This window comes from Beta vulgaris, chromosome 7 (assembly GCF_026745355.1).
Source record: "Beta vulgaris subsp. vulgaris cultivar EL10 chromosome 7, EL10.2, whole genome shotgun sequence".
Taxonomy (NCBI): Eukaryota; Viridiplantae; Streptophyta; class Magnoliopsida; order Caryophyllales; family Amaranthaceae; genus Beta; species Beta vulgaris.
Genome location: NC_079208.1, coordinates 18,221,213 through 18,233,007, shown reverse-complemented (window position 1 = coordinate 18,233,007; position 11,795 = coordinate 18,221,213). Strand labels below are relative to the sequence as shown.

General features: G+C 37.9%; 1 long non-coding RNA gene across 1 annotated transcript; it reads left to right on the top strand.

The window, feature by feature from the left end:
- Window positions 1-1,520: 1,520 nt before the first annotated feature.
- On the top strand, window positions 1,521-2,429 carry LOC130592062 (uncharacterized). The gene is made up of 2 exons (XR_008970209.1): window positions 1,521-1,587; window positions 2,245-2,429. It is a non-coding gene; the product is annotated as an uncharacterized LOC130592062 (long non-coding RNA).
- The last annotated feature ends 9,366 nt before the right edge of the window (window positions 2,430-11,795 follow it).

The following is an 11,795-nucleotide window of genomic DNA, read 5'->3' as shown; positions in this document are numbered from 1 at the left end:
CAGTCAAGATATTCCAACCATCACCATTGCTTCTTCAAGTTAACAAAATCAGATTATTTACTTCACCATCTTCCTCCCAACCACTGATTTTAACTCCAAATTTCCCTATAAATAGTCATGGATTCAACACAAGAACCACCAACAACAACCTTCATCATCTCTTCTCTCTAATCAGAAATTCAGTCTATAATCGCCGGAAAATTGTAACTAAAAGAAATCAAAAAAAAAAAAAAAAGAGAAAACCCCAAATTCATAAACTCTCTCCTCTGTTTCGAACCCCCCCCCCAACGACCACCGTCGGCCACCACGCGACGCCGGTCTCGCGCCGCGCTCAGTCGCCTCTTCAACTCGCCGTCGTTCGACCACCTACACAGCTCGCCGGAGACCGTCGCGCCAGCAGCTTCGTTCTCTCTCTCCTCGCGCTATCTCTCTCGTCCCTCTTCTTCTTCGCGCGACGCCGCTGCACGCGCAGCACCGCCGAGACCCAGCCACCACGCCACGCTGCCGTCGTTTCTCGCTGACCGCCGCTGCTGCTCGCCGTTCACCGGAGCCGACATCCCAACCCTGCCGGAATTTTCGTCCTCCCTGCTCCTAGTAGTAGAGGTGATGGTTTTCCCCTTTTAATTTTCTGATTTCTTATTCTCTAATGCAAGCCCAAGTTTATAACCCTTAACCTTTATTAATTTATTTCAGCCTAGAACCTTGGACTCAAAAATAAGCTTAAGTTTTAAATCTGAATTATATTGTTGTTGGGCCAAAGGAGTTAAACTAAAGCTGATTTAGTGCTTTATTAAGTCATGTTAGTTTAATTATTAAGTTAAGTATAATGTTGGGCTTAAATCTGAATTTACTTAGTTTAATCATTTAAGTTAATCTTGTTGCTTTAATATATTGAGCTTTAGTGGACTGATTTAGTTAGTTTTACTAAACCACCTAACTTATTTACTAAAATCTATTATTGGGTTATAATTCATGATTTCTAAACTAGTTGAGTTGTTTAAAACTAATTAAAAATAATTCATTAAGCTTGTTGTTATAATTGAATCTAAGTTATGAATACTTCACTAATCCTTAAGTTCACTTATAATAATTAGTTACTTGACTTGTTAGTTTTAAATGACTAAATAATATTAAAATAATGTCAATGGATCTATTATAACTTTAAACTTAATTAATTTATTAATGAACAACTAATTAGTTATTAACTATGAATTAGAATAATGTTATGTTTTCGAAAGGTTATATAATATGTAGTAATATAACTTTAATGTTTCGATAATTCTAAAAATATAGCTAAATGAGTTATTTCATTAATTAGTTGTTAAAGAGTCACCTTAATTAAAAAGTTATTAACGATTAAGAAATAATGGCCTTTTTTTTTTGATAAGGTAGAAATAATGGCCTTTAAGGAGACCTTTACGACGTTATAATGACCGTTATGACCTTAATAAACGCTAAACTAATATTTAGACTTAAAAGCTAAATAACGAAACGTTCATTAATAAAAACTATTCTTGAATAGATTAAGGAAGATAAAGGATATTACAAGCCTCCCCCGGCTATCAAGGTTATTAAGCAGGAATTCAGGTAACGTCTACTGCTAACACCCACAATCCCTTTCGAATGATGTTTTATGGTATTTCGCACTATGTTGTTGATTTATGGATTGTGGGATATGAAAGGTTTTACGAATATGATGATTTTCGATGAAATGAAACGACTTCGATGTTACGAGAATATGAGTATAATAATGTTATGGTTTAATGATGTCTCATGACTATGATTATAATGATATAATGTAATTATGATATTTGAAACATGATAAAGTAAAGTGAAAGATGGTTCTTGGCAAGTATGTGGGCATAGAAAATGTCACCTATGATGTGACCGCCTTTCTGGCAATATTTGGACACCGAGAGTGTCATCCATTTGTAACCGCCTTTCTGGCAATATTTGGACACCGAGAGTGTCATCTATTTGTGGCCGCCTTTCTGGCATTATGTGTTTAGGGAGACGTCCCTATATGTGATATGTGATATGCGATATTTGCCAAGTTACCAAAGTAAAAGATATATAATGATGAACATGATAAAGAAGATAATGTAACCTACTATGATATATTTGTGAAATGTTTTACTTATTCTCTCCTTCCTGTTTTTAACTGATATGATGTGAAATGAATTTACGATGTTAGAGTAGTATGTTGATGAGCCTCGGCTCACGACGTTTTGTTTTATGTTTTAGGTACCGATGGTGATAACGGGATGGCGTAGCAGTGAGGATTTACTTAATATCTAGACTATATAGACTCTCATTGTTTTTATTTAAGTTTATGTCAAAACTCTGATTAGTAACTAAGTTTCTATTAATCAAGACTAATGTTGGATCTATATTATGCTTCATGTTATAAAATGTTTAAGTTTATGATTTTATGTCGCCTTGTATTTTCCTTATGGAAAGTACGGCGGTAACGCGCCGACTATCTAGGTTCCGCTGCTAATAATCGATTAATTAACTTAACCACGATGATTAGAGGTCGGGGCGTTACATATTGAGGGCGATTGTGACTAAGAGGAGCTCATATGGTTCGTAGATGGTCTAGATGGCGGAATCCGGATGCGAGAAGATGAGTTTGAGTGCTTTTGGAGTCAAAGGAATGATGATATCAAAGATTATCCTCTTTGCGGGACTAAGCAGAAGTCCGCTTGCCCACGCTCCAAGGTGCACGCCCAAGAAAGATCTCGCTTGCCCACGCACCAAGGCACGCCCACGCACCAAGGTGCACGCCCAAGCGAGATCTCGCTTGTCCGTGCAGAATTGTAACAAAATCGATCAAAACCTTCTGTTTTGCGCGCACGCCCAAGCAACTTTCTGCTTGCCCGTGCGCGGTGCTGCACGCCCGTGCAGAATGTGGCTCGACCGTGCGTGCTGCTGCTCGGTTTAATCCGCGACTTTTAATTAATTTTTTTTAGTTTATGTAAACGATATTAGGTTTGATTAAAAGATACTTTTGAGTACTTTTTCATTATTAGAGAATAGACTATCACTTTTTAGAGAGCTTTTGAGAGAAAACTCCATTATTGAACATCGATTTCTACAAGTTTGATTTCTTCAAGTAAAGATTAAGTTTTTCTAATCTCTTCTTTTCCTTCATTATTATTTGTCTTTTAATTTATTTATTATTTGCTTTGTTATTTCAAGTATGAGTGAGTGGTTTTATAATCTAGGGTTAAGTTAAACCCTAGCGATGATTAATACATGAATTCCTCCATTAATCCCAAGTTTATGTGATTAATTATTCTTGCTTGATTGAATTGTTTTTATTTTCATTATCATACTAGGGATAGATGATTTTGAATTGCTTCCTTATATCTTGTTTTCATTGGGAATCGAATCTAGATGGATTTGTTGATTCAATCAAGAGTATGAATATCTCTATGGGAATAAGTAGATAGGATTACTAGGAATTTAATTGTGATGCCATGTTTAATGTCTCTTTCTTGCATGATTCCATGGGAATAGGTTTGACTGCTCTTTTAGAGTAGCCATTGGTACTCAGGAGAGGTCTTTGGTAGCTATAGAGTGCATTACTCCTTTTGAATCATTGATTATGTTTATTGGGATGGAAATTATTCATGTATTGGTCATGCTAGTGGGGATACTTAATTCTAGATGTCTTTATTGATTGATTATACCTTGTGTGTCTTAGTAGTTGTCATAGTCTAGTGTTATTATTAGTTCAACACCCTTTTCATCTTTGTTTGTCACTTGTTTAGTTAAATTGAGTCAAGATACCTAGTGTTTGATACTGTTTGTCCCTGTGGATTCGACCTTGACTTGCCCTGCTACATAGTTAGGAGGTTAGTTAGGAATTTATTTTTTTTAGGTGCGCGACACGCCTATCAATCCTCAACCCTTCTCCCCGAACACATAAATAAAGGTCATCCTTTGTCTACATAACTCTTAAGTTGCAAGGCATTAATTACTTTAATTCCAGGTTCTCGAGGTACTCTCCTATATGACACCCTTTTTCCCGAAGGATCTCTTAGTTCCACCTTATGTGCATCACAATTTATCTTAGCCCTGTACTTCCCAAGCCAATCCATTCCCAAAATGACGTCTAGGTTCGATAAATCAAACTATTAGATCAGAAGGAAAGAAGCCCTCCCCTATTTTCAACGACACTTTTAGGAATCTCTTAGAGCAATTAACATTCTCCCCAGATGGAATAACTAGAGTCATGGAAATTAGCTCAGACTCAACCAATGCTATAGTTCTAACAGTTCGTTGTATGGGCAATAAAAGAAAATGATGCCCCAGAATCGAACAATACTTTAACAGGAGTAGAGTTGATAGATAAAGTACCCGTGACAACATCCCTACAAGCCTCCTCTTCGCTAGCCGTCATTATATACAGCTTCCCCCTGCCCTTATTATCATGGTTATTGGTCACATGGTTCCCATTGGGTGTCTGATTGTTGGTGTTGGTTGGTGGCTTGGAGTAATTAGATTTCCCATTGTATGTATTTCCACTATTATTTCCATTCCCATTCCGAGGCTTGTCTCCGTAATACCCTTTCTTTTGGCCATTGGGGTTAGCTTTATTCTTCAAGTAACACTCATATGCTTTATGCCCCAATTTCCCGCATTCAAGACACTCCACCTTATTACCCTCACAATCTCTCCCAGGATGGTTGTTTGGGCACTTCCTACACCTATACACACGCTCAGGTTTGCGGTTGTTGGTGTCATTGTTGCGATTATTGTTGTTGGGGTGAGTGTTGTTGTTATTAGGTCCTTTACCGAAGTTTCTTTGGGAGTTTCAGTTGTTTTGGTTCCCATGATATTTCTTTTCAAACCCCTGAACCTCGGGGTTCAAATTCTCCTTCCGTTTCTCATCCTGCTTACCCCCTTCCTCTCGTTTTCTTATGGCATATAGATGAGCCGCTTTGCCAAACACATGGTCTAAAGAGGTGAAGGTATCTCCCCTAGTCTTCCTTGCAGGTCAAGGGTGATACTAGTTCGAAACGGGAGGCCTTAGCTTCCTCGGTAGAGGCACTTTCAGGAGCAAATCTGATCATCTCAATGAATTTGCGGTAGTACTCCTCAATAAACGACATGCTCCCTTGTTCTAACATCAGAAACTCCTGGGCTTTCTGCCTTTTGAGGTATGGGGCGTAATACTTATCCCCTTAAGGCCTTCTTGAAAGTTTTCCACCCAAAACCAGGCTGGTTTAGGAGGTTGTGCTTGGCTTCGGTCCACTATAAATGAGCATCTCCCTGTAGGTAAACGCTAGCTAAGGGCACAGTCTCCTCATCTGGATAGGATAGGGTGAAGAAAAGCTTATCGAACTCCCCAACCCAATTCTCCAATTCCTCGGGTCCCCCTTTCCCATTCAGTATTGGTGGGTTCCTACGGGCAACCTTTTCAAACAAGTCCCCATCACGGTTATGACCTTGGGCTAGGTTAGCTGTAATTTGCACAAGGTTACGTATCGATTGTTCGACATTCAGAGAAGTCTCATGTGTGCCTCCCGATCGAACTATTCGGCGCTGAAAATAACATAATAGCTATCTCAGTGACGCACACATAATCTTTTACTCACTTAACCATTACACATTGCACATCTAACAAGTTTTTTTGCGAAAAAATATTAAGTCTCTATTGACTTACAATACAAACATCTCAAATAAGACGTCACAACCAATAATAAAGAATAACATAAATGTATTATTAAAGTTTTTTTTTGGTGTTTGCACCAGGTTATGTATTATTAAAGGTTTAATATATATATATATATATATATATATATATATAAGAGATAAAACGATCATTTTAAACTTTGGAACTCCTTAAGCACGTTTAAAATAATTTCAATCAATTAAATAGTTTTGTCCTAAAATAAGGTTTTAGTTCAACACCATTTTTGAAACATCTTTTATACCAACTTAAGTTAACCTAGTCCTCCTAACCACCATACACGAACCTATCCTTGTTCATCCTCCTAATCTGCTCATACGAATACAAGGCACGAAAAGAAATCACAAACGAAATCATTCATATGATTTAATGCACGTAAAGTAATCTGTATGCTCCTAACCCATACTACCCATTTTAAAATCCTTTTAAAACATCTTTGAAAATAAGAACTTCTGGCTCTGACAACCAGTTTTGTAACGCCCCCATAATCCATACAAGTCAATGACTACGTCGCATCGACTTTGGGAGTGTTACCGCCGTGGTGAGACGCAAGGCTTATTGAAAAGAAATGTTTAACTTAAATCATTGTTACGAAAACTAAACTGCAAGGGAAATAAAGATATAACTACAACTCGGGAATCAACAACGACCCCTTTCTATTTAAACCATAATTAAATAAGTCATAATAGTTCTATAATGTTTAATTGAAATGCTTTAAAGTTTGAAGACTAAGAAATATCCCCCGTATGCTCAATCTCATGCAGCAACACCATCACACCTAGTCTTCTCCCCATCGTAGCATCAATGGTTCATCACAGGTCAAAAAACAACACAATAACACAAAATCAGCTATGTTGAGTACATAGTAAAGCATTGAGTACATACTAAGCATAAACAAAGAAATAAGGATCATTCCTAGAAATGATACTACAATAGCATTACATTCTTTACTTTTTATTTAGTTGGCAGCGAACGGGGATCGTCATCTTACTAGAATCATACGGGCTACTTAATCCTTAATAGACAACTTAGTCTATTAGATGAAATGCAAATATGGTTTCATTCCGTCCCACATCCATCACCTTAGTATGCATACCCCAAGATCGTACGGAACTTTCCGCCTACTTGAGTTATCAAAATTTATAAGGACAATACTATCGTCACAGTAGGCCTGCGTAGGAGTGTAGAACAAGTCCCACACTCCCCCCATTGTTTATCACTTGTAGGGAGTCCAACTACAAGTTTATTGCCAAAATCCTTTCTTAGTCTTTTTCATTCATACTACATTAAACATATAATCATTGATTGCATTTTCCTATGTACAATACTCAAATCTTTACTTCTTGTAACATCCTTGTTACACCATAGATCAAAGAATAAAATTCCAATACTTTCATGCTTATGATATGATAGAATTACGCATAACAATGCTACATATAGATTTCCAATCACAATCATGCTACCAAACAATCTCAGCAATCACAATCATACAATCGTTCCCTATCATGATTCAAGGTTCTAATAGAATAATTCGCAACCTAACATGATACTAGTAATTGCAACTGAATTGATGCGCATAGGTACTTTGTAATGAAGAATCTTCGCTGACTAATTAAATGTTCCACTTATGAAATTGGGACCTAAACGAATAAGGAAATACTTCAGTGCTACATCCTTGATATTATTAACATATAACACTTGACTAACCATATATAAACTTAGTATTTCGAAGTATAAAAATAACTAATCCTGTTGTTTATTAACTTTATTTTCTTTCATAAATCTATTGAACTTAGCGTCTTTTAAGAACCAATAATAGTGAGAAAAGCTGATTTTAGTTTGTTTAATAACATAATACCTTTACCAACTCCATTTAAATCCTTATATCCAATACTACTAAAAATCAGATTTGAATAACAAGGTTATTATAACATTCTAAATATAACTAATAATCTGATTTCTTTTACTAACTTTATACCTTACTTACTTACAAACTTAAATCTGATTTACATCTTAAATCAATTTTACAAACTTAATATTTTAATACTTTACTCTAGTTACAACTTAATTAAATTATAACTTAATATAATAGAAATCAGGTTATACCACATTATGTACTAAAAAGGAAAATCATATTATGTACATATTATTATTTTTTTATACCACTCCGTATTGCCAGCGTCCAACACCGACAACCGACTCCGGCAGAGACGCAACCAGCCTCGAGCCTCGCACAACCCCACGCACGCTCGAATAACGTCTGCCTTTTCGCACCACACTGTCGCACCTAGCGCGACCACAACCACCATCGAACATTCGCACACCACGTTCGCACTCGCTCGCACACCACGTTCGCACACCTCGGCCAACCTTGCCCTCGACACCCTCGTTTGCACGTCTCGCACAAGACCCTCGAACGCACCACACACGTTCGCACAAGACAACTCACAAGCCGACGCACACCCTTGCAATTCGTCGCACACACTACATCGTCGCTCCGTCCGACGCTTGCACAACCCTCTCGCAGACCTTCGACGAGGTTCAGAGGAGAACGACGAGGGAGAAGGAGAGAGAACGCGGGTGAGACGCACGACCTCCGGCGAGTTCTTAGATGCAGCCGAGAAGAAAGAAAGGTAGAGGATAGAGAAAATTTGAGAGCAGAGGAAGAAAAATGGCTGTCAATTAATGTTTAGGGTTTTTTTATTTTTTTTATCCTTTTCTTTTTATAGTGTGGCCATCCTAAGTCTAATAGGATGTGTTTTATTTTATTTATTCCGAAATAAAAATAAACCAAACTATAATATAATTAGGTATACTAAAGGGTTCCTTAATTGCGTTATAGTTGTAAGCTTACCCAAACTGTATTTTTTTTTTTTGTAAATAATACTAAAATACTTTTTGATTCTATTCTTTATATTTTTTTATCTATAAAGAATAACTCCAAAATACGGAGTATTACACCACCCATCATCATATCAATAATTTCATCATTCTTCTCTCTTATCTCTCTCTCCTAGACTTATTCTCTCAATCGACGCAAATCTCGCCGTTGGAGACATTGAAGTTTCGCCGAAAAAAGTGGATTCTGACGGCGTTGGGTTATGGGGAAATTGAGTACTTCCTCCATTTCATAATACTCGCTACACTTTTCATTGTGGGAAGATTCACATTACTTGCTACACTTCCTTTTTGCGCAATAAAATCTCTCTATCCCTCTCATTTCACATGGGTCCCTTTTCTTTTTACTCTCTACCTCTCTCTTCTCCAAAAATTGTCTAGCAGCCCGTGAATTGACAAGTGTAGCGAGTAATATGAAACGGAGGAAGTAGATTATTATGTGTTGGTTTCTGATTGCCGGTAAAGGACGTGGAGTAACGGGTTTGTGGGAAACTTTGTGGATCTTAAGTTGGTTGGTCATGGGCCTTGGATTTGGATTAGATTCTCTCTCCTATTGTTGGTGGTGACCGATTTTTCTATTCACGATGTTTGTTTATGTGCTATTTGATTATGGTGCTTTTCAATCTTTTATGTCTCAACCTCTTGTGAAAAAGTTAAGGTTAGAGAACTTTAGAACTTGTGATGTAGACATCTCTACTCCTTCTGGTGTGATTATAACTTGTAAAAACTTGTATCTAGATGTCCCTATTATGTGTGGTAGTACCACCCTAGCTTATTTGATAGATTTTCCTTTTCATGATTTTGATGTAATTCTAGGGATGAATTGGCTTAGTAAGCATAAAGCCAAGATAGATTGTGAGGAACAAAAGGTGTCTATAGTTGGTCCTGGTGGAGTCCATGAGTTTTATAGAGGGTCTTCTTTGAAAATCATTTCTGCTTTGACTCTAAAATCCTACTTGAGGAGGGTTATCATATGTACTTGTGCCATGTTCACGACAATAGTAAGGAAAAGCCACGTGTTGAAGATGTTCGTATTGCCAATGAGTTTGTAGATGTTTTTCCTAATGATATTCCTAGCATGCCTCCGATACGTGATGTTGAGTTCTGTGTTGATTTGATGTCTGGAACTGGACCCATTTCTAAGCCTCCTTACAGAATGGCGCCTGCTGAAATGAAAGAACTTAAGGCTCAATTAAAAGAGTTGCTTGATAAGGGCTACATTCCGCCTAGTGTATCTCCATGGGGTGCTCTCGTTTTATTTGTGAAAAAGAAGATGGGAGTCTTCATCTATGTATTGATTACACAGAGCTCAACAATGTTACAAAGAAAAACAAGTACCCCTTGCCAAGAATAGATGATATGTTCGATCAGTTGGTGGAAGCTGGAGTTTTCTCGAAGATTGATCTAGATCTGAATACCATCAACTTCGTATTGGAGAGAATGATATTCCTAAAACGGCTTTTAGAACTTGCTATAGGCACTATGAGTTTACTGGTATTCCCTTTGGGTTGACTAATGCTCCAGCAGTGTTCATGGACGTGATGAATCAATCTTTAGGCCATACCTGGATAAGTTTGTGGTGGTGTTCATAGATGATATACTGATTTATTCAAAGGACGCTAGTGAGCATGAAGAGCATCTTTGCACTGTTCTGTAGGTCTTTAGGGAGAATAAGTTGTATGCTAAGTTCTCCATGTACGAATTCTGGCTGGAGAAAGTTGCTTTTCTTGTTCATATCAATTCTAGGGAGGGTGTCTCAGTTGATCCATCAAAGATTCAAGCTGTTTCAGAATGGCCTACTCCAAAGAGTGTGACTGAAATTCGCAGTTTCCTTGGCTTGGCCGGTTATTATAGGAGGTTTGTGAAGGACTTCTCGAAAATAGCTCGGTCATTGACTGCATTGATGAGGAAGGATACTAGGTATCGGTGGGATGATGATCGTGAGAAGGCATTCCAGATTTTGAAGGAGCGTCTCACCACAACTCCTGTGTTGACTTTAACTGATGGTAACCTTGAGTACGAAGTGTTCATAGATGCTTCTAAGAATGGTCTTGGTTGTGTGCTTATGCAGGATAAAAGGGTTGTTGCTTACGCTTCTAGGCAACTGAAGAACCATGAGTTGAATTATTCGACGCATGTTCTACAGTTGACAGTTGTTGTTTTTGCACTTAAGATCGGGCGTCATTATCTTCTTGGCACATCATTCAAGATATTTTCGGCCCACAAGAGTCTAAAATACATCTTCCCTCAAAGAGAGATAAACATGAGGCAGAGGAGATGGTTAGAGCTAATCAAGGATTACGATATGGAGATTCAATACCATGAGGGTAAGGCTAATGTTGTTGCAGATGCACTTAGTAGAAAATCCTCTCACCGTTTGCAGACCATGCGTTCGAGGAATCGTCTTCAAGAGGAGTTTTAGAATCTTGATTAGTGCAATTGGGAGCTCAACTTAATTCTCTTATGATTTAGTCCACTTTGCATGATGAGATCAAGAAAGCATAAGTACAAGATCAATTCTTAAAGGACAAGCAAGCTAATGAACCTGTCAATTTAATTCACAGTGGTTGAGGACGGTAGGGTGAGATTTAAGGGGAGATGGAGTGTTCCTAATGTTCCTAAGTTGAAAGAAAAGATCGTAGAAGAAGCTCATTCAGCACAATATTCAGTTATCCCGGAGGGGATAAGATGTACAAGGATCTCAAGTGACTTTTTGGTGGCCGCATATGAAGACGGATGTTGCTAAGAATATCTCGAGATGCTTGACTTGTTAGAAGGTCAAGAGTGAGCAGAAGAGGCCTCAAGGGATGATTCAACCTTTAAAGGCTCTTGCGCGGAAATGGGACTCGATCTCAATGGATTTCGTTTGTGGACTTTCGATGACACTAAAGGGGAATAATATGATTTGGGTTATTGTGGACCGTCTTACGAAGTTTGCTCATTTTGTTCCCATGAAAGATACTTGGAAGCATCAACAATTAGCTACTGCTTATAGAGAGCACGTGATTAGACTTCATGGTGTTCCGAGTGATATTGTTTCAGATAAGGATCGTAGATTCTTGTCTAATTTTTGGTAGAAGCTTCATGAAGCTTTGGGTACTAAGTTGAAGATGAGTACAACTTTTCATCCTGCTACAGATGGCCATACGGTGCGCACTATTCAAACATTAGAGGATATGTTGAGGGCTTNCACGAG